Here is a 22,294-nt window from a genome sequence, read left to right on the forward strand (position 1 = left end):
CATTTATTATATGCAGTTAGAACAGGGTGGGTTTTACCATAATAAAATGGTACTCTTATATCCCAAGATACAAAAATCATAGAATGAAGGTTTGAACTTTTGTGAAGGGCATATACTTCAGTCTGGCAATCTCCCTCTACCCAGCTATTTAGGATATTCTGGCTTGTGAGGAATTGAAGCAAATAAATCTTTATCAGGAATGCAGAAATATAAATAATTTCATCTCCAACATCCTCTTTCTAGAAGTTGTCCTTTGGATGCCCCACACTTTTTAACTTATTTAGTTATCACATTTGTATCAAGCCATCCAACATAGAAAGTTGAGGATGATATCCCACCAAATAGTGCAACTGACATTCAAAAGATTTCATCTCTGATCTAAGTTCAGACCGTCAGTGTTTAGGGCCCAATGTAGTTTCTTAAATGTTGGCGTAAGAGCTGGCAACACTATACCTCCCTCTTGTTGCTCTACAGATAACATTGACAAATTCATCTGAATTGCTTTGCAATTATATGGGCATAGTCACTACTTCATCTGGTGGGGGGGCTTTGGAGGGGAGGGGTTGTAATCTAGTCTAGTGTATAACCCCAGGATTTTCTGACGTTCTCGACTCAAGCAGTCAAATTCACTTTTTTTTAGATGAACCTTGACCTTAGTTGGTTCCTTAGAATGCTTCCACTTCAGCTAGGTGAATATGTGCATACCTGTGCATATATCACAAAATATTCTTAGCATTTTTTTTCTTCTTACTTTTGTTTATTTCATTCTCACCAGGCATTGAAGTATTCTAGTTAGCAGAAACTTTTCTTCTCTCTTCTTTCTGCCCTGCCTTTTTATTTTCAAGGAAATACAAATCACTCCTTCATTCAAATATCCAAAGTAGTTTTGGGTTGTTAAAGGATTATTAGCCTGCCATCAGATATTCTATAACAGTGGTCCCCAACCACCGGGCCCCGGACCGGTACCGGTCTGTGGATCATTTTGTACCGGGCCACTGGTACTTGGGCGCCGCCATCTTGTTTCGATGGCGCTTGAGAAAGTGCTTCCGGGTGAGCTTGTCGGTTGTCGGTTGGAAAGTGGCGTTTGGGTGCTGAAGGAATCCTCGCCTCTTAGTTTCATCAAAGAGGGGAGGGAGCGGCTTCGAACGAAGAGCCGTCCCGATGGCGGTGGAGTCTCGCATTACTCAGGAGGAGATTAAGAAAGAGCCCAAAAAGCCCATCGACCACGAGAAGGTACAAAGGAGGAGTTGAAGGTGGCGGGGAGAAGTGGGGGACGGCTGGCTGGCCCGTGGATCATTTTGTACCGGGCCGCAAATAATGAATAATCATGAAACTGGTCCCTGGTACAAAAAAGGTTGTTAAAGGATTATTAGCCTGCCATCAGATACTCTATAATGCCCAAGGCTCAACAGCATTATGAGGTTAGTCTAGTCCAACCAGGATTCTCAACCTTGGTAATTTGAAGATGTCTAGACTTCAATTCTCAGAATTCTCCTGCCAGCACGACAGCACTCCTGTCACGTCCAAACTCAGAGACTTTGAAATCCAATCAAGCCCAATCCTTTATTTACTTACCCCTAATAGCATATTGCCAATATAAAGCTATAGCTTTCTATCTAAACTACAGAATGTCTCCTAAGAGATTTTAGAGTGTGGCTACCCTGCTCCCTCATCCAGCTCTGGACCACTCTGTCTCTTAATCGGGGATCTGTTTCTGAGATAGCTCTAAGCTGGCAAAATCCTTCTTTCTCTGTGCTGCAGGTGCACATTCCATCACAATTCCCCAGCGAGCCAGCATAAATTCTGGGATGTTTGCCAACCTGACTTCTTCAAGCTGCCAGGGTTGAGAACTTTGGTCTGGTCCATTCTTAAAGTTATTTAAAGCTTAGTTAGTTTGCTCTAGACAGGCGTGAAACAAAGGGAGAAGCATTGCTGCGATTAAATCTGAGGTAACTAAACTATTTCTCTAGCAAAATTGACAGCTGACCACCTTTTCAGAGAACTGGCTTTTTTTTTTTTAAATAAAGTTTTATTTGGGTTTTCACACACAAAATACAAGTAAAACATCTTTTTTGAAAATAGCATGGTCCCGGGTTGAACTTCTTTATACAGACACAAAACTCAATTTCATGCTCCTTTTTGTATTCTATTCCATATCTTATACTATTTTACATTTTCTATATAGTTTTTCCCCTCTTTTAATTTTTGTCAATTTTATTTTGATTATCTCATCTCAATTCAAATCATTATATTTATACTTTTGTCTGTTCTGTTCCAATTTCATATTATCTTTTCTCATTAAACAAATTTTCTCCTGTAGTTACTAATTGGAGTATGACATCTTTATATCTTTTAATTACATCCAATCAACTCTTATTTAAACTTCAACATATACCTTAAATTCAATATATTCAACCTTCAATATAATACATAATACATAACTTCCAATCGAATTCTGCTTGGCAAATTCTTATAATACACACTATATTCTTTAAAAAGAAAAAAGAAAGATTGTAAATATATGTAATTATAAACCCTCATTCCATTCCAGTTCAGTTCTATCATTACTAATCATTAAAACCATAACATCTTTAACACTTATTTTCAATTAAATATCATACTTCCTTAAAAACACATGTAATCTCCATAATTAATTTTTCCCTTATTTCTCTTCACATATGTTTTATAAATCATTAAATATACCTTTTGTTACATTTATTTATTGACAAGCATTCCACTGAATTACGATAGCTATTTTATCAGACATTTTAATCATACATTGTTTCATATTTTCTAAAATTATTTCTGCTTCTAATATAACCATACTATCTTATGTACCTTTGCAGAATCCCTTTTTCCATTAAGTTTTCACCCATTATCTCTAAATAGACCCAGTTTCTCTATATTTTGCTTCTGTCCTTTATAACTTCTTTTCCTTTCTTTCTTTCCTCTCATCTTCTCCCTCCCCTTTTTACCCCCTTGTCTCTCTAGTTCTAATTCTCTCTTCTGCATTTCCCTCTTCGGTTGCTTTCTGATTTTATACTTATTTTTCACTCTTTTTTTTTTTTTTTTGGAGTTGTTTTTCCCAATCTTAAACTTTCCATTCTCTTTCTCCCCTTTCCTTTTTCCCCCCCATCTAAGATTACTTGTTCATTAAAGAACAAGTAAAAAGTAAACAACTTTGTTGCAATCTTCTTGTTCTGCAAGCATTTCTTGTTGTTTATCATAATTCCAAATCTCCATTTCTAAAAACTGAAATACGAAGCCAAAAGAACCTCTCCCTTCTTGTGCATCTTCTTTGTACTTTTTAAGTTCCATTTTCAGTTCTTCTAAAAGTGGAGCCATTTTAAAAAGTTTTAAACAACCACCCGATTGATTTTAATCATTCAAAACAATAACCAAGAATCCAGAAATCATCAGTAATCCAGATAGTCCCGAGTTATATCTTCTTATTTCTTTTTCTACTTTCTCTTCCTGGGGTTTTTGTTGCGATATTTCAGTTAGAATGTATCTTTTGAATGTCTTGTTGAGATTTTGCTGTAAGTTCTTTTTTAATATCAGGCAGTTTCCTCCCTTCCAGATCCTGCCCTTTTATTCTTCCTCTCTCCTTTCCTCTTCTCAAAAGCTTTTAATTATCCAGAAATCTTTATTATCCCTTTGACATTTTATTTTCAGCATTAAATGCCTATTGATGTCAAAGTGGATTTTTTTCCAATTTCTTGCTTAAGTCTCTTAGCTGTCAGTATAGGAAAAGGAGAAAACCAAATCTTTTCCCTTTTCTCTCCTTCGCAGCTTAAAAATCTTCTTAGGGAACAATGTTATTGTTTTTTAACAGTTTCAATTCCAGGGTACCTTATTTGTTGCTTTTGCTGTTTGACCCGGTCAACCAAAACTTTATCTTCTTATCTTCCTCCTGCACATTCTTTTCCGGTCGAGTTCTTCTTTGTGGTGGCCATTTCTGACCACCACTGCAACCGCCTTCGGGAAAGGGAGTAATGGCCAGCTGGGGAGGAGAGATGCGGCTCTCCTCAACCCTGCTGGCAGTCTCCCCCCTCTTCACCACCTCTACGGGTGGCTTAGCCCCGAAACCAACCGGCTCGGGGTGCTCCAGCATCGAGCAAGGATCAAAGCCTCTCAGAGACGAGGTTTCGGTCTGTCGCTGAAGAAGCTCAAACCGGAAGTCCAGAGAACTGGCTTTTTATAGGTTCTGTCATTCATACCCTAGGAAAACCTACCTATGTTTGGGTATTTTCAGAAATCGAGAAATGTGTCTGATTGAGTTTAGGAGGACTTTATTCTGAGTCAAGTTCAAAATCTGCTAATTTCATGAAATCCTTGAAGTTATCATTTGCAATGCTAGCAAAAGTGTATTTGTCTTCTACTGTAGGAAGTTTTTTTCAACTCTGGTATGGCCTGGTAGTCTACTGTTGAAGCACAAACCAGTTGAGATGTGCACCATAGAAATGTGAGAACCTGTTATTTCTAGATCAGTGGTCCTGAAACTTTGCAGCTTGGCAGCCTAGCGGGGGGGAGGGGAATTGGGCTGCATGAACAGTGGGTCAGCGCACACAAATACACACACATCTCAACTTGCACAACTGGTGGGCTGGTGCACATGCATATGCATGCACAACTTGACTTGCACAAATTGAACTGTGTGTGCATGTGTACATGCACAGGCTTGCTGCTTGTGCAAGTTGTGCTGTGTGCATGCATGTGCGTGGCAGCCCGCTGTTCACATGGCCCAGTAAGACTCGGCCCAGTAGTGGGCTATGGCCCAGGATTTGTGGACCCCTGTAATAGATGCTATGCAATTACAATTCCAAAACACTATCAATATAAGTTGGAATTTAGTTCAACAAGAGCTGGGGAAGCATCTCTGCTATATGACTGCTCATGCTTTTCTGGGATTACGTGTATTGAAAAATATAGAGAATAACCATACAAAATGTGTAAGACTAATTTAATACTCCTAGTTTCCTTAAGGAGCATTTCCTTAATTGATATCTGTCCTTGAAACTGAAAAAGATTAATAAATATCTACAAAATAAGTATCTACAAAATGCAAATATGGGATTTAGTTGTGAACAAGGAAGCCCATGTGGCCATATTTAACAAAATGAAATTCAATATAGAGAAAAATAAAGTCCTACACTTAGGCAAGAAAAACCAAAAGTACACATATAGACTGGGTGAAACGAGGCTCAGTAGCAGTAACTGTGAGAGGGATCTTGGAGTCTTAGTGGACAACCAGGTAAATATGAGCCAGCAGTGTGCAGCAGCAGCCAAAAAAGCTGATGCAATCCTAAATTGTATTAACAGAGGAATACAATCAAGATCAAGGGAGATACTAATACCACTCTATAAAGCCTTAGTAAGACCACACCTAGATTACTGTATCCAGTTTTGTTCACCACATTATAAAAAAGATGTTGAGACTCTAGAAAAAGATCACAGAAGAGCAGCCAGGATGATTAGGGGGCTGGAGATTAAAACATAGAAGAACGGTTACAGGAACTATGCATGGCTAGTCTAATCAAGAAAAGGACCAGGGGAGACATGATAGCAGTTTTCCAATATTTGAGGGGCTTCTACAGAGAGGAAGGGGTCAAGCGCTTTTCTAAAGCACCTGTAGGCCAGACAAGGAATAATGTATGGAAACTGAACAAGGAGAGCTTCAACCTGGAAATAAGGAGAAACTTTCTGACAGTGAGAACAATCAACCAATGGAATAGCTTGCCCTCGGAAATTGTGGGAGAGCCACCACTTGAGACTTTCAAGAAGACATTGGACTGCCATTTGTCAGAAATGGTGTAGGATCTCTTGCTTGGGCAGAGGGTTGGACTAGAAGACCTACAAGGTCCCTTCCAACTCTGATTATCTGTTATCTGTTAACTCCCAGATCTATCTTTGTGACTCCTAGACCCATTTTCACCCCAAGTTCACAACTCCAAACTCCAGGGGTGAAAGGTTTGTTACCAGTGATACCAGATATTGCATTCTTAAGCCATTCTACAGAAGCTAAAATATTTGAGCCAGAAACAACATTTACCTGTATCCCACCTGCATAAAGATGGTATATATACAATGCTCTGACATACTCAGAATGCACAAGGCAAATAAATGCACTTACATCCTCATCTAAATATACCTTCTGGATGCATCTTTCTTATAAACCTTCCCAAAGCTACGAAAGTTTCATTAAGTTCATCAAATAACATATCAGCGTGATATGGAAATGGAGAAATAGAGCTTTCTTAACAGGCCAGCCTATTGGAATCATTTTCATGTGGGAGTTCTTTTCTATAGCAAGCTATCTGCATGATGCACTCTAAAATGTTGTTAAGCATATTCACAATCCTCTGGGAAATAACAAGTTCCAGAACCTGAAACTGGTTTTAGTTTCTTGGACGGGGGAGGAACTGCAAGAGACTTATGGTCTTTTGTAATATTTGTATTTATTTATAAATATGTAGGCTGAACACTGGGGGAGCTAACGCATTAAACAATCCAACAGATGGCTCGACATTCAGTGTTCCCATGCCGTATTTCTAGGGGAACAGCCAAGATCCTGAAATGTTTCTAGAGCCAATTCAGCCAGGCTTTCTTCAAACAGCAGTTTCTTCCTACACATAGTTTGATGATAGCGTCCTCAGCCAAAAGGGAATAATCTCTGGCCATTCTTTAGCCATTGTCAAAGCGAGCTATTCAGAGCTATCAGCTGTTCTCTCTAGTAAAGGAGATGAATTGGCTAAGTTCACTATGACTATGTCTACAGCCAGGACTCCAGCTAGATATGCCTCAGGCAATCAACAGTTATATAAAAGCTATTCACAGAAATCAAAAGAGGCAAGAATCATGAGTGCTAAGGGATAAATTGAAATAAACAAAGAAATAAATAAATCTCATCCGATAACATTTTAATTCAGCTGAGCAAAAATCGTTCGTTTTGTTTTGTTTTGTTTTATAGCCCCACCAACATCTCTAGTGATTATATACTGTGATTCAGTGGCAAACATTTCTTGACCATCAGCCAACATCACATCAAGAAGTCTGTGTTTAAATATTTAAAATGTATATTCATGAAATTTGGTTTAAAATTAACACTATATTCTTACCTTTTTATTCTGTTGTTGTTCTTGTTCTTCTTCTTATTATTATTATCCATCATGGCACAGTCAGCCAGATGTTCAGACTGGGGTTTGGCATTTTTGTCTACCTCTTGAGTCCTTACCAAGGACCTGGGATAGGCCAATCTGGATGTTTGTCGGTGTTACAGATATTGTGGCAGGATGGAAGCTGTTCCAAGTGAAGCTGCCCAAGTGATGCTCCAGTTGTTTTGGGACATCATCATTATCATCATCATCATTAAATTAAACATGAAACTCAGTCAACTGAACTTTTAAAAATCTATCACAAATACCAGTGACCGGTGCTAATGCTTGATACGGGTTGCTGCCCGCATCCTAGGTATCAACCAAGTATTTTCTTAAAATACATGATTTTCCGAGCAGTTTTGTACAGTTCCGGTAGTGTTATTGCAGGAAGCTGCAATTTCTTGATGTATTTTCTAAAATTCTTGGACATGGTACCAAGTGCCCTGATGACAATGGGTATCACTGTTACATGTTTCATATATAACTGTGTAGTTTTGATGGCTAGGTTGCGATATTTCGTGATTTTTTTCAGTTCTTTTTCTTTGACTCTGGTGGTGTCTCATTTTTGACAATTTTTTCCACATCAACATCATCATCATCAACATCATCATCATTATTGATGTAATCTTCAATTCTATTCAAAGTCTGGGACTGGTACAAACTTAACATTTTGAGTCCTAGCCAAGGATCTAACAGTTGTTAAGGTAACTTCTGACTATATAGGCAATTCCGAATAAGCTGGCTTACCCAGAATATTGAGTATTTTTCCAAGGGCTCCTATTACTATTGATACAACCATTGATTTCTTTTTCCACAATCATTCAACTTCAAATTGGCAGATTGCAGCATTTCATTATTTTTTTCTAATTGTTTCTCTTCAATTTGTGCATCAACTAGTATTGAAATATCAATGAACCAGATTTTTTTTTCTTTTCCATAATAGTGATATATCAGGCATGTCTTTCTATTTGGATTCGAAAGTCCCACACAATCTTGACCTGTTCATTTTCAAGAACTTTGTCAATTTAGTGTTCCCAGTAATTTTTGCTGCATTTGAACTGAAATGTCTGGCAAAGCTTCCAATCATAATTTTGGCAATTCAATCATGTCATTGTAGATAATCAGTTTGTGAGATTTTGCTGCAGCCACTGATAAGATTATCCGCTGTTTCATCTTTCTCATTGCATAAGCAGCATTTGCTGTTGTTACTGACATGCTGAATTTTTGCTATCATGGAATTGGTCTGTGGGCTTGTTCTTGAGCACCCAAAATGAAGCCTTCAGTTTCAATATTTTAACCTGGTCAGTTTTGACTACTTTTTCAACTATACATTTCCCAAATTTTCAATTTTTCATCATTGGTACCTGATAATTTGTATAGATGTTCTAGTGAATCATTGTGGTGAATATATTATATCAATGTTCATAATCAGTCTGTGCAATCTTTTTGCATGAACTGATAATATGATATATTGTTTCTTCTGTTTCTTTGTATAACCTGCATAACTTTAGTCATTTGATGATTTTTTAAAAACTGTGGCCTTGATTGCATTTGTCTGAACAGCTTGCTGTGCAGCCAAAATCATGCCTTCAGTTTCTTTTTGTTAAAAGTTCCTAATGTAGGTCAATACCAAGTGTTATCTTTATCTACTTTTCTCTTAACATTTTGTAGAAATTCACCATTCCTTGCCAGCATTCTGTTCATGTTTTTATTACATTATTCTGATATTCAATTTTTGTTTCCTGCCATCTTTAATGAACAAGTAATCTTAGCAAGTTCCATTTTTTAATTTGCACCAATGCTTGTTCTTATTATCTTTTACATAATCAGCCAATGCATCCTTTTTTATATATTATTGTTTGACTTGAACAAAAGCCCTGTCTCCTTTCTCTGAGGCAAGGAGAACATAGAATAACAAGATTAGAAGGGACTTGAAGGTCCTCTTGCTTGAGCAGACCTTATACTATCCTGGACAAATGTTTGTCCAATATTTACATAATCTATTAATATGACTATGAGGAAGTAATGTGTTGTGAATAACCATTAGCTTTCAAACTGTCCACTTCAATTTATGTTCCGTTAATCATTTCAGCATGTATTGTATCACGGATATGACCGAGGATTGGTGGCTTTGCTGGCTTTTCTACCATTCAATTTTGACTTTAGCAATTTTCTCACTTTTTGAATGTATTCTTTACTAAACATATTCTGACCACACTTGATGTTATCAAACCTGATGGCTCTGATAGTTTGGCTTTTTGGCATTTCAATTCCATTATTGTTCAAGATTTTGCCCCGTAAAATCTACAGTAAATAGCACATTTCTCTGAGCTAAATTATTTTGCTATATCTGTGCTACAAAGTCTTACAGCATTTATCAATTACTGGATTCAGTTTTCTGATTTTCCATAAAATTTCAGATCATCCATACAAAGCAGCGGTAAAATTTGGGTAGCACATTTTGCTGTTTGGTAGCCAAGATTTATTTTATTCAAAATTATTGATAGTGATAGGGATCATAGCAATGACAAATAGTAAGGTGATAATGAATCATCCTGGAAGCTGCCTCTCCTAATATTGCCCATAGTTTTTATTTCCAACCACCAACTCTCTCTTTTATTTCATCATTATTATTTTTTCCATAAACATTTTTACTAACACCAATTGTTTCCAAACTTTAGATGATCCAGCTACGCATTAATGAATCAAATGCCTTTTTATAGGCTATCCAGGTGACATGTAAATTGGTTTTACACCTTTTTCAATTCTCAAAAACCATCTTATTAATCCTTGTTGATAAGCAGTTAATGTTTTGCACCTTCCTTTTATGTCCTTTCTGTTCTACTGGAAAGATTTTATTTTTTTTCTATATAATTTTGCATATCATCCGCTATTATGGTAGTGAGTAATTTAAAAATTATAGACAAGCATGTTATCATCCTATCATTTCCTGGACATGTCCTGTTCACTGGGTCTTTTTGAATCAGATATGTTTTGCCTCTTACTGATGTTTCCCTTATGCAATTCTTTTTGTAGAATATTTTATTTTATTTTAAGACAAACATACACAGACAATACATAAAAAACAACATAAAACCATCTTCCATTTTGTACATACAGTGTGTCAGTTGGTTTAGAATCTTTTGTGTGATCCTTTCATAATCATTGTTCACAATTTATATCAATCTCACATTGTCAAACTAACATATGCTTATCTATTTATCAATTATTAATTATCCTGCTATTTATTCCATCAATATTATATTATGCTGTCATCCAATGGTTATATATGTCTACATTATATTTTATATCAGTCTATTAAACTTCTATAACAAAATTATCTATTCCGTTACCTTACCATGTTTTTTTATCCAACAAATCCCATATCATATAAAATTGCTTGTCTTCTTGTTCTCTAATTTCAAATGTCAGTTTACTCATTTCAGCACAGTCCATAATGTTTTTAACAACTTCCTCCTACATAGGTATTTTGTCATTTTTCCAGTTCTTCGCAAATACAATTCTACCCGCTGTTAAAACATTTACAATCCAATATTTCAATTCTTTATTATATATGTCCAGTATGACTCCCAATAAAAAGATCTCTGGTTTAAAGTCTATATGTTGTTTTATCATTTTTTCCAACCATGTGTGGATTTTAGTCCAATATTTCTTTGCGTCCGAACACATCCACCACATATGGTGATATGAACCAGGTATCTGATGACATTTCCAGCATTTATCTGATGTATTCTTAAACATTCTCGCAAGTTTCGTTGGGGGTAGGTGCCACCTGTAAAACATCTTATACAAATTTTCTTTATATGCAGTTGACATTGTCATTTTATAATTTTGAGACCACACTTTTTGCCATTTTTCTAAATCAATCCCATATCCAAAATTTTTCCCCCAAGCAATCATCGTTTCTTTAACTTGTTCCTCCTCCAATTTAAATTCTAATAGATATCCATAAAGTTTTTAAATTATCTTTTCATCAGTACCATCAAAATTTTATCTAAATCAGTCAACTTATCATAAATACCTTCTGCTTTAGAGTCTTTATCAAACTTAGATTGTATTTGCAAATATGAAAACCAATTCATTTTTACACCTTGTTCTTCCAACGCCTGCATAGATTTAAGTTCACCCTTTTCATTCAATATCTCACCATATCTGTTTGTTCTTTTTTATATATTATTGGATAAGAAAAAGCTTCAATAGTTGATATCCATGTTGGAATTTTTAAGTAATATTATCTTTTTAATCTTCTCCCACTTCAAAAACAATGCCTCTCAAATATAATGTCTTCTAAAATATCCCTGTGTTTTAGTTCCCTTTGTTAGGTATAACATTGATACCAAATATGGTTTGGGTGAATAAATATATAAAACTTAGATATCATGGTTTAAGTGCTTATCACTTTAAGCACAATGCAGCAGGCAATTAGCCGATTAAGGGTGCGGTTAGAAGTTACAATATAAGGAAGCATTAGAAGCTGGAAAGCTTACTGTCTGTTACTGTTTACTGGCTGTAACTGTGTGCTGCTGCGACTTACTGTGTCTTGCTGTGACTAACTGCGATTACTGACTGTGAGTGCCTGTGACTGAACTGTTATTGTTTGCTACTGTTTGCTGATTTACTGCGTAATTCTACTGAATATCCAGCGTTTGTTTCTCTGGAGAGTGAAACCGGAGGAGGAGAAGATATCTTTATCGGCTGATAAAGATATTGCAAGGACTCTTAACTTGGACTATACTAGTGAGTCTTACTAGATGGAAATACTGTGAATGACTTAATGGACTGAATGACAATGCTTAAACTCTAACTGGATTAAAAACTATTTAAACTACAAACAGTGTTTGTGTTCAGTGTGTGTATACTCTGGGGCCCTTCCGCTCTCCTTTGGCTTCCTGGCTTGACTACTGCTGCAATACTCTTCTAGGGGTTAATTCCCAAACCCTAACATTGGTTATGGGCCCAGCAGCATAGTCTAACTAACCAGGATATAGCAGAGAGAGTTGGTGTGAGTTGCACATTACTGTAAAAACAAACTGTTTTAATTAGTTTAAAATAGTCAAAATATCTGAAGAGTAATGGCACAAGTAAATTTGTCACAACTGTCCATGATATCCAGGCTGGATGGAACAAACTATGTTTCATGGTCAATGAAATGTAGTTTACTTCTACGTAAAGAAGGTTTGTGGGACATTATAGCAAACCCACCAGATGTGAGTAGCTGGGATCCTGCTAATGATGATGATAAAGAAAAGTTACAAGACTTTAAACTGAAGAATGAGCAGGCTTTATGCATCATAGGACTGACTCTCTGTGATCAGCAGCTTGTCCATATTCGTGGAGAAGAAAATGCTGCAAACTGCTGGGAGAACCTCAGGAAGATTTATGTTCGGGACAGTGTAGGAGCACATATAAATCTTACACGGAAGCTTTTTCGAACGCATCTTCAGAGGAATGGAGATATGTTAGTTCATTTAAACTGTATGAAGAGCATTTTTCAAGATTTGCAAGAAAAAGAGCTTATATTTAATGAACTGCAACAAGTCTACATAATATTATCTTCATTAGATCAAAGCTATGATGACTATGTGACTTCGTTGGAAGTATTGCCAAAGGAAGGCCTCTCATTAACCGAGATTACAGGCAGGCTACTAGAAGAAGCCAGAAGAAGGCGTGAGCGTGACGAGCTGAGAGAAGATAAGAAAGAAGAGAAATTATCTTCAAAGCTTGAAAGAAACCAGCAAAGCAAAGTAAAGCACCCGGAAGAAGAGAATTTATCTTCGACGGCATACACAATTAAAAAGTGTTTTAATTGTGGAGGCAGAGGACATTTGGCAAGATTCTGCAAAAAGAGAAAAAGCCAGAATGTAAAAAAGCCAAAGAAAGCATTTGAACTAGCCACGTTTAGCAACTCTGATGTGAAGAATAATTTATGGGTGGTTGACAGTGGCGCATCCCACTGCATCACAAGAGATAAGACTAAATTTATAAAAATGTCTACAAGTTCTCAACATATATCACTTGCCAATGGCTGGAACCTGAAAGCGAAAGGTCAAGGTTTTGCACGTTGTCCGTACATAAACCAGGATATAAAAATGTTGTATGTACCGCAACTAAAGTTTAATTTGCTTTCAGTAAGGGTATTAGATAAATTAGGTTATGTAATTACTTTTAAAGATAATAATTGCATAATTGAAAAAGATAACAAAAGGGTAACTGCAGCTTTAAATGGAACATTATATGTATTAGATAATAGTAAGAAAGGGGAGGCTCAAACTGTATTTAATAATATAAAGCCTCATGATGAATGTATCCATTTATTGCATAGGCGTTTGGGGCATGTAAATTTTAAAATGCTAAAACGTACAGTTGAGTTATCTGAAGGAATAAGGTTAAAACCTTGTGATAAATATTTGCGTTGTAATGTTTGCTGTGAAGATAAGAGCAAAGTATTGCCTGCAAATAGACTAAATGGTTTCAAAACAAAAGAACCTTTAGAAGTAGTATTTGCAGACATCATAGGTCCAAAGAAACCCAGTATGGGGGGTGCTAGATATATACTGAGCATTATGGACCATTATTCTAGATATGGGTTTTGCTATTTAATGAAAAGCAAAACTGAAACATATCAACATTTTTTCAATTGGCTTAGGTTTGCTGAAAGAAAGTCTAAACGTAAACTGATAACCCTGGTGACAGATAATGGCACGGAATTTATTAATAACAAATTCCAGAACAGACTTAAGGTAGCTGGAATAGAGCAGGGATCCCCAACCTTTTCGACGCCGCGGCCCGGTTCCGGCGTCAGCTGGCGCCAGCGCCCGGTTCGCGTCAGCTGGCGCCGCCATCTTTTTTGATGAAAAATCACTTCCGGTGACGTCACGAGTGATTTTCGTCAAAAATGGCGGCGCTAGCGCTTCTGGTGAGCTTTTTCGGCAGAAATGGCTTTCTACCCGGAAAAGCTCACCAACACTGGCGCCGCCATCTTTTTGACGAAAAATTGCTTTTTTACCAAAAAGATGGCGGCGCCCAGCAACCAGCGGCCCGGTAAGGCTTGTTCCATGCCCGGTACCGGTCCGCGGACCGGCGGTTGGGGACCCCTGGAATAGAGCATAAGAAGTCTGCTCCATACAGGCCAGAACATAATGCTTTTATTGAAAGAAGAGGCCAAACACTACAGGCAATGGTTAGAACAATGTTAAATGATTCTGGGTTACCTGATTCTTTGTGGGGGGAGGCTACAATGTGTGCTAATAACATATTGAACAACGTTGTTAATACAACAACAGGTGAAATACCATTCACCAGATGGCATGGCAGGAAACCTGACCTAAGTTACCTGCACACATTTGGTGCACCAGCATGGGTGCATATTCCTGCACAAATCAGAAAAAAAGGGCAACATAGAGCTAAAAGATTTTTCTTCGTTGGTTATCAGGCAAACCATAGGGCATATAGATTTTGGGAGAAAGGCACATCTAAAGTGTTATGTAGTGCTAGTGCCCAATTTCTAGAACATGAAGGATGGGAGAAATTAGAACAGGATGCCAATAAAGATGTAATTATTGAATCCTATAGAAATCCCATTAGTTATCCCTGTAACTTTAAAAAATAAAGTAAAGAGACAAATACAGGATGAAATAGTGCCCATAAAGGAAGAAACAGATTCAATAGCTGAACAGGATGAGGAAGATGAACAGGTAGTAGTTCAACAAAGTCCTCCTGTAAGCCCTGTAATTCCCAGAAGAACTACACGTGTATCTAGACCGCCTGATAGGTACCAGGCTAACACAGTGTGCCAGATTAATCAAGTTCCTAATTCTGTAGAAGAAATTAAAAAGTATCCTACTAAGGAAAAAGAAAGATGGTATGCAGCAATGAATAAGGAACTGAATTCATTAAGTGATATGAAGGTGTATGAAAATGCCAAATTACCTGCAGGAAAGAAATCCATTGGCTGCAAATGGATATTTAAGGTAAAAATAGATAAAGATGGTAATTTAATCCATAAGGCAAGATTAGTAGCCCAAGGTTTTAGGCAGAATGCTAATGACTATGATGAGGTGTTTGCACCCTAGTCTTAAGGCAGCAACCTTGAGGGCAGCTTTAGTGTGGGCAGCTAGTAAAAAATTATATAGTTAACCATCTAGATGTGGAAACTGCTTACTTGCACGCCCCATTAAAACATATTATTTATATGAAAAAACCTGTTGGTATTAAAAGTGAAAATAAGGATAATAATGATTGTTGGTTGTTAAAGAAAAAGTCTCTATGGTCTTAAACAATCAGGCTATGAATGGAACCAGTATATTGTAAAGGAACTAGACAATATAGGATTTAAAGCTGGTTTAGCCGATCCATGTCTGTTTAAGAGGGAGACAAATGGGAAAGTATCATTATTATTACTATTCACAGATGATATTGCATTGATAACTGAAACTAATGATGAAGCAAATAAAATAATAGCATCATTAGGAAAGAGAATAAAGATCAAGCAATTAGGGGAGATAAAGAAGTATCTCGGTTTGAATATAAAGAAAACACGGAAAGGTTTTAAGATATCTCAGGAAGATAAGATAAGCAAATTGCTAAAAGATTACAAGATGGAGCTTTGTAAACCAGCTAAGACTCCAATGAGTCAGGAGTTTAGCAACACTGATGAACAAAGCCCTGAGTTTGATAAGGTGATTTATCAATCTTTAATTGGTAGTTTGAGTTATATTAGTAATTGGTCTAGACCAGATATATCGTACTGCGTGAATCAGTTGGCTAGATTCAATTCTGCACCATGTGAAAGACACTGGATTGCAGCTAAGAGGATATTAAGATATCTTAAAAAGACAATGAATTATTCATTGTATTTAGAACCAAAGGGTGATTTAATTTTGAGTGCTTATGCAGATGCTAGCTTTGCATCAGAAAGAGACACAAGAAAGTCGACTTCAGGAACAGCCATAATGCTGGGTAATACATTAATAGGCTGGAAGTCAATAAGACAACAGCATATAAGTTTGTCTACTATGGAGGCAGAATTCTCCTGTTTATCATTGTTATGTACAGAGTTAATAATGTATAAACAAATGTTAATTGATATAGGTATAACTGTAGATTATCCTATAATTATACATGAAGATAATCAGGCAGCAATTCAAATGGCCACAAATATTGGAGTAAAAACAAGGAGCAAGCATACAGATCTAAGATACCTAAACGTGAGACAATCTGTAAGAAGTAAGATGATTCAGCTAGAGTACTGTATGTCGGAGGACAATTTAGCTGATAATTTTACTAAAGCCCAAGGTGCCAGTAAGCACCAAGAGAGTTGTGAAAAATATGGGGTTAGATTGTAAAGGTATTATATATTTATTTCATCCAAAAGGGGAGTATGTTAGGTATAACATTGATACCAAATATGGTTTGGGTGAATAAATATATAAAACTTAGATATCATGGTTTAAGTGCTTATCACTTTAAGCACAATGCAGCAGGCAATTAGCCGATTAAGGGTGCGGTTAGAAGTTACAATATAAGGAAGCATTAGAAGCTGGAAAGCTTACTGTCTGTTACTGTTTACTGGCTGTAACTGTGTGCTGCTGCGACTTACTGTGTCTTGCTGTGACTAACTGCGATTACTGACTGTGAGTGCCTGTGACTGAACTGTTATTGTTTGCTACTGTTTGCTGATTTACTGCGTAATTCTACTGAATATCCAGCGTTTGTTTCTCTGGAGAGTGAAACCGGAGGAGGAGAAGATATCTTTATCGGCTGATAAAGATATTGCAAGGACTCTTAACTTGGACTATACTAGTGAGTCTTACTAGATGGAAATACTGTGAATGACTTAATGGACTGAATGACAATGCTTAAACTCTAACTGGATTAAAAACTATTTAAACTACAAACAGTGTTTGTGTTCAGTGTGTGTATACTCTGGGGCCCTTCCGCTCTCCTTTGGCTTCCTGGCTTGACTACTGCTGCAATACTCTTCTAGGGGTTAATTCCCAAACCCTAACACCCTTATACCAGAGAAAGGCATGCCATCCCAACAGCAAGTCATGGCCTTCTAAAGTCAATAATCTACTGTTCCTTGGTGTTATCCATTCCTTTACCGACATCAAACTTGATGCCTGGTAATATAGCTCCCAATTGGGCAAGGCAAACCCTCCTCATATTCTTGCATCTTGTAACAATTTTAATTTTATTCTTGCTTTTTTGCCCTGCCAAATATATTTCAACACAATTCTATTTAAATCTTCAAGAAACTCTTTCCCTAGAGGAATAGGAATTGTCTGGAATAAATATAAAACTCCAGGCAATACATTCATCTTAATTGTAGATATTCTCCCAATCAATGATAGTTGCAGTTTTTCCCATTTTATCAAATCTGTCACAATCTGCTGTTTGAGTTTAACATAGTTATCTTCCTTCAGTGTACTACATCTTGATGTAATATGTATCCCTAAATATTTAACCTTATTCGTGACCTGTATTTTTAAATTTTCTTCCAACTCTTTCTTTCATCTTGCTAACATATTCTGTGTTAATATCTTTATTTGTTAATGTCTTTATTTATTCTCAAACATGCTACTTTTCCATATTCTTCTACTTTTTTCTATTAATTTGGGTGCTGTTTCCAATGGGTCTTCTAATATAAATACCAGGTCGTCTGCAAAAGCTTGCAGTTTATATTCCTCCTTTTTAATTTTCATTCCTTTTATTTCTCTTTCTTCTCTAATATTCTTGTTCAACACTTCCAATGTTAACACAAACAGCAGAGGCGACAATGGACAGCCTTGCCTTGTCCCTTTTCTTATATCTATAAATTCTGTTAATTCTCCATTCACCATCACCTTTGCAGTTGTTCATGGTATATTGTTTCAATGGCTTGGATAATTTTTTTTACCAAAGCCCATTTGTATCAATTGCAGTAAAATAAATCGCCAACTCACATTGTCAAAGGCTTTTTGTGCATCTAGAAACATCAAGGCCATTTGCTTCTCAGGTTGTGCTTCATCCCTTATGCAATTCTTCATTAAGCTTTTTAGCTATAATTGGATGTAAGCTAGTCGGATCTCTGAGCCAAAAGCCATGCAATTGATCATTTCCAGGAAGTGTCCAGTTTTAATCATTTTTTATCACTTTTAACCATTTCTGTTGTTATAATTAATATTTCCATTTGATTTTTATTAAATTTATCTTCAAATCCAGCATTTTCATTATGGAATTTTGAGTTTCCTGTAGATCTTTCCAAAATTAGATTGGTTTTTTTTTGTTTCATTTTCCATTTCAAAATGTACATTTATATTTAGATAGAATCATCTCTAGTCTGATTGAAAATAGCTTATTTTGCTTAAATTGGATGATTTGTGCCTCATAGCTTTTAATTTCGCCCACTTTTGCTGTTATTTGTTGCTTTATGGTTTTCAAAGCATCTTTAATTTTTCTGGTGCTAGGTCAATATATACTTTTAATTATGTTTGTCTTGATTCTTGCATTGTTCAATTTTTTCCCACTTTCATGATTTTTAAATTACTTGTATCTGGTTGTTGTTGTTGTGTTGTTTTCAAATCTTGGCCTACAGCCAGAACTTCTACTTTGAGATTGTATATGATTTTATTTTAATTTTGATTCCCAGTTCTTCTGTAACCACCAGTGTTGTAATATAGGTAAGTTGATTGATTTGGTCAATAGGTTTTATTTTAATCCTTGAAAGTGCCTTATTCACATCCTTTATTATAGGTGCCAGGTCTTGGGACGGGGCACTGTTTTGAATGCTGGCTGTCTTTGACTTTCTGCTATTCTGCACATACCGTAATTTTTTTTAAAAAAAATTCTAGGTGGGAGTTCAGCTAATAGATTATTTCAGTGATGACCTCTGTTGGCTCTCTTGTTATTATTTATTCTAAGTTGTCATTTCTGTAGTTTATATCAGCTTTTACTTCCATACTTGAAATTGTTGTTATATATATTTCTTCTACTGTTCTGCTGTTGTTTACTTGTCTTCCATTTTCACAATTTTTCTGAACCTATTTCAGTTCTGTATCCCTGAATATTTTATTTCTGGTAATGAATCTCATTTGATTTGTTAATCATAGTTCATCCATAGTTGGGTCATCAAATGTGATAGTTGAGTCTGGATAATGTTCCAATGTTCCAACATTTGCTTTAATTACATCCACTTTCTTGGTTCTAATTTATAATAGCAGGATGTGATTTTCTGACACAGTATACCATTGTTTGGTGTGATTTTCCAACACAGTATATCATTATTTGGTCTGTGGTGGTTGTTCTTTCAGCAATCCTACATGGCTTAGACCCTGGTTGCCCAGTCATACCTTCTGATTCCTGTCCCCACTTGCCAACAGATGCCAAGGATTTCTCACATCTGATCTGGTTTTTGCTGACACCATCAATGTCTGATCCATTAGTAGAATTCTATTTCAGTTTGTTCATCATATTAAATGCGCTGATGGATACATTTAATCTGATTCCTCCACTAAGATATGTCTGATAGGCAATACACTGCTGCCAGCATAGTTCTTAATCATAACATCACAATCCCCTCCCACACAATTATGGACAAATTATTATTGTTGTTGTTTCTTTTATTCATTAAACATGAAACTCAAGTCAACTGAACATTTGAAAATGTATCATAAATATAATTGACTGGCGCTGATGATTGATATGGTTGTGTCAGGAGTCCAGTGATAGCTGTAATTACATCATGAGCCTTGAGCCAAACTTCAAAAAACTTCAAAGAATTTATTAGTAGTGACATACTGGCATGACCTGTATGAAGCCAACTCTGGCATATGTAATTTACAGTCACCTGTGACCCTGTTTCCCCCTCCCCCTGGGTGTGTCATAAATCAGATTCTCCAGTTAAGCATGTTCAGGGCCTGGGTGTCATCAATCACATTCTCCAGTTAAAGAATTGGGGGGGGGGCAAATGCTCCAGTAATTTAGCTACAATCTAATGAATTCAGAAGCACATTCTGACCTTATCTCAAAAAGATTGTAGCTAAATTACTGGAGCTTTTGCCCCAGCAAAGAATTTATTCATCCCCCCCACCCCCACCCCCCCACACACTTTCTTATGGCAACTTGGATACAGGCATGGAAATATTTTAAAAGTTAACAGGTTGCTGTCAGCATCCTAGGTTGTTGTTATTACTTTTGAGATGTTTTGAATTATTTTTAAAAGAAGCCAGTTAAATAGTTTTTATTAATTAAATATCTGAGAGAAACAGATTTTGAGCAATGCCATTTTTCCCTTACAAGAGTTGAAAAATATTTTTTAAAAGATAATTTTTATTTTGCTGATATTATATGAGAATAATTTGCCACTGCTCCTTGCTATGATTTTTTTTAAAAAAACTTTCCATCTATTCAAAAGTATACTGATGATCTCCTCCAGACAGGGTTGTAAAATTCTTGGTTTGTTTTTTTCCTATTGTCACATTAACAAATGAAATTCATCACTCTTTTGGAGATGCTCAAGAGAGGCTAGGCCAGGGGTGGGCAAACTACGGCCCGCGGGCCACATCCGGCCCGTTGGTCTGTCCAATCCGGCCCGCCCCTGAAAAAAAATCACTGGACGTGGCATATTGCCCTGTGCCGCGTGGCCCCCAAAGCTGCAAAACAGTGCGGAGCGCTCTCAGGGTAGGAAAGAAAAGAAGAACTTTGCAAAGGCCTCAGCTGGGAGTTCGAAATCACCTTCGAGTGCGACCTCTCCGAAGGTGAGTCCCCGCCGATCCCTCTTTTTTTTCCGGGGCTTCCAGGCTTAAACTTTGCAAAGGCAAAGTTTGCAGGCGGGAGCGTCTTCCGGCCGAGGAGTGGGAAGGTTCCACCCGGCGGGCGGGCGGGCTGCTTGGAGCCACCTAAAGCTAGGCCGCTGCTGGTGGAGCCTTGCCCTGCCTTGGTGCCCCGTTTCCCGGCTCGGCGGTCGTGCTCGGGGCTTCCGGGGCTTCTAGGCTTAAACTTTGCAAAGGCAAAGTTTGCAGGCGGGAGCGTCTTCCGGCCGAGGAGTGGGAAGGGTTCCACCCGGCGGGCGGGCGGGCTGCTTGGAGCGGGCTGCTTGGAGCCACCTAAAGCTAGGCCGCTGCTGGTGGAGCCTTGCCCTGCCTTGGTGCCCCGTTTCCGGCTCGGCGGTCCTGCTCGGGCGGCACTTTAAAAGCCTGCTCCCAGCACCCGAGCAACTTCCCAGCAACTTGCAGCTTCCTTTTTCCTCGCGGGCGCTCGCGCCTGGTGCGGCGGAGGGGAAACCCGGAGCACCGCCGGGTCGCCTCCTCCAAGCAGCCCGCCCTCCCACCTGCCAGGCGGAACCCTTCCCGCTCCTCGGCGGGAAGACGCTCCCGCCTGCAAACTTTGCCTGTGCAAAGTTTAAGCCTGGAAGCCCCGGAAACCCGAGCAACTTCCCAGCAACTTTCAGCTTCCTTTTAACTCGCGGGCGCTTGCGCCTGGCCCCGAGCTGCGCAGCGGAGGGGAAAGCCCAGTGGGCGGGCGGGCTGCTTGGAGGAGGCGACCCGGCGGTGCTCCAGCAGCAGCAACAGGCAGTTCCGCCCGGGCTCCGCTCAGGTGTCCGGCTGGGGCTGTCAGGAGTTGCTACCGCCGGTGCAGCTCCGCGCAGCTCCAGTCCCGCGTTGCCTTGGGAAGGAAAAGGCAAAACCAGGAGCCGCTGAGCCTGAGCCTCCGGTGCCGCTGCTGCCATTGCAAAGCACCGCCGCGGCTCTTCCTTTTTGCCTTTCCCTTCCCGAGGCAACGCGGGACTGGAGCCACACCGGCGATAGCAACTCCTGACTCAGGGGGCCTCCGAGGGGAGGGGAAGGAGAAGAGGGGGGGAAAGGGTGGGGGGGCGAATCCCAAAAAATCTTGTGCTGACCCGGCCCGTCTGTCAAATTTTAAAAGTCAATGCGGCCCCCGAGCCAAAAAGTTTGCCCACCCGTGGGCTAGGCTATCTTGGGAGCATTCCTGATCTATAGGATATAGACCAAGGTGAAGACAACTGAAATACCAAGGTGAAAGCATGGTTCTATTTTGACACAAGCAATGGTTCTACTCATAAGGAGAATAAAATGAACAGAACTCAAATAAGACAGCTTATATGCAGCAATATGCAA

Source organism: Notechis scutatus, chromosome 6, assembly GCF_049901735.1.
Source record: "Notechis scutatus isolate UNSWTSFEM ecotype Mainland chromosome 6, rNotScu1.2, whole genome shotgun sequence".
Taxonomy (NCBI): Eukaryota; Metazoa; Chordata; class Lepidosauria; order Squamata; family Elapidae; genus Notechis; species Notechis scutatus.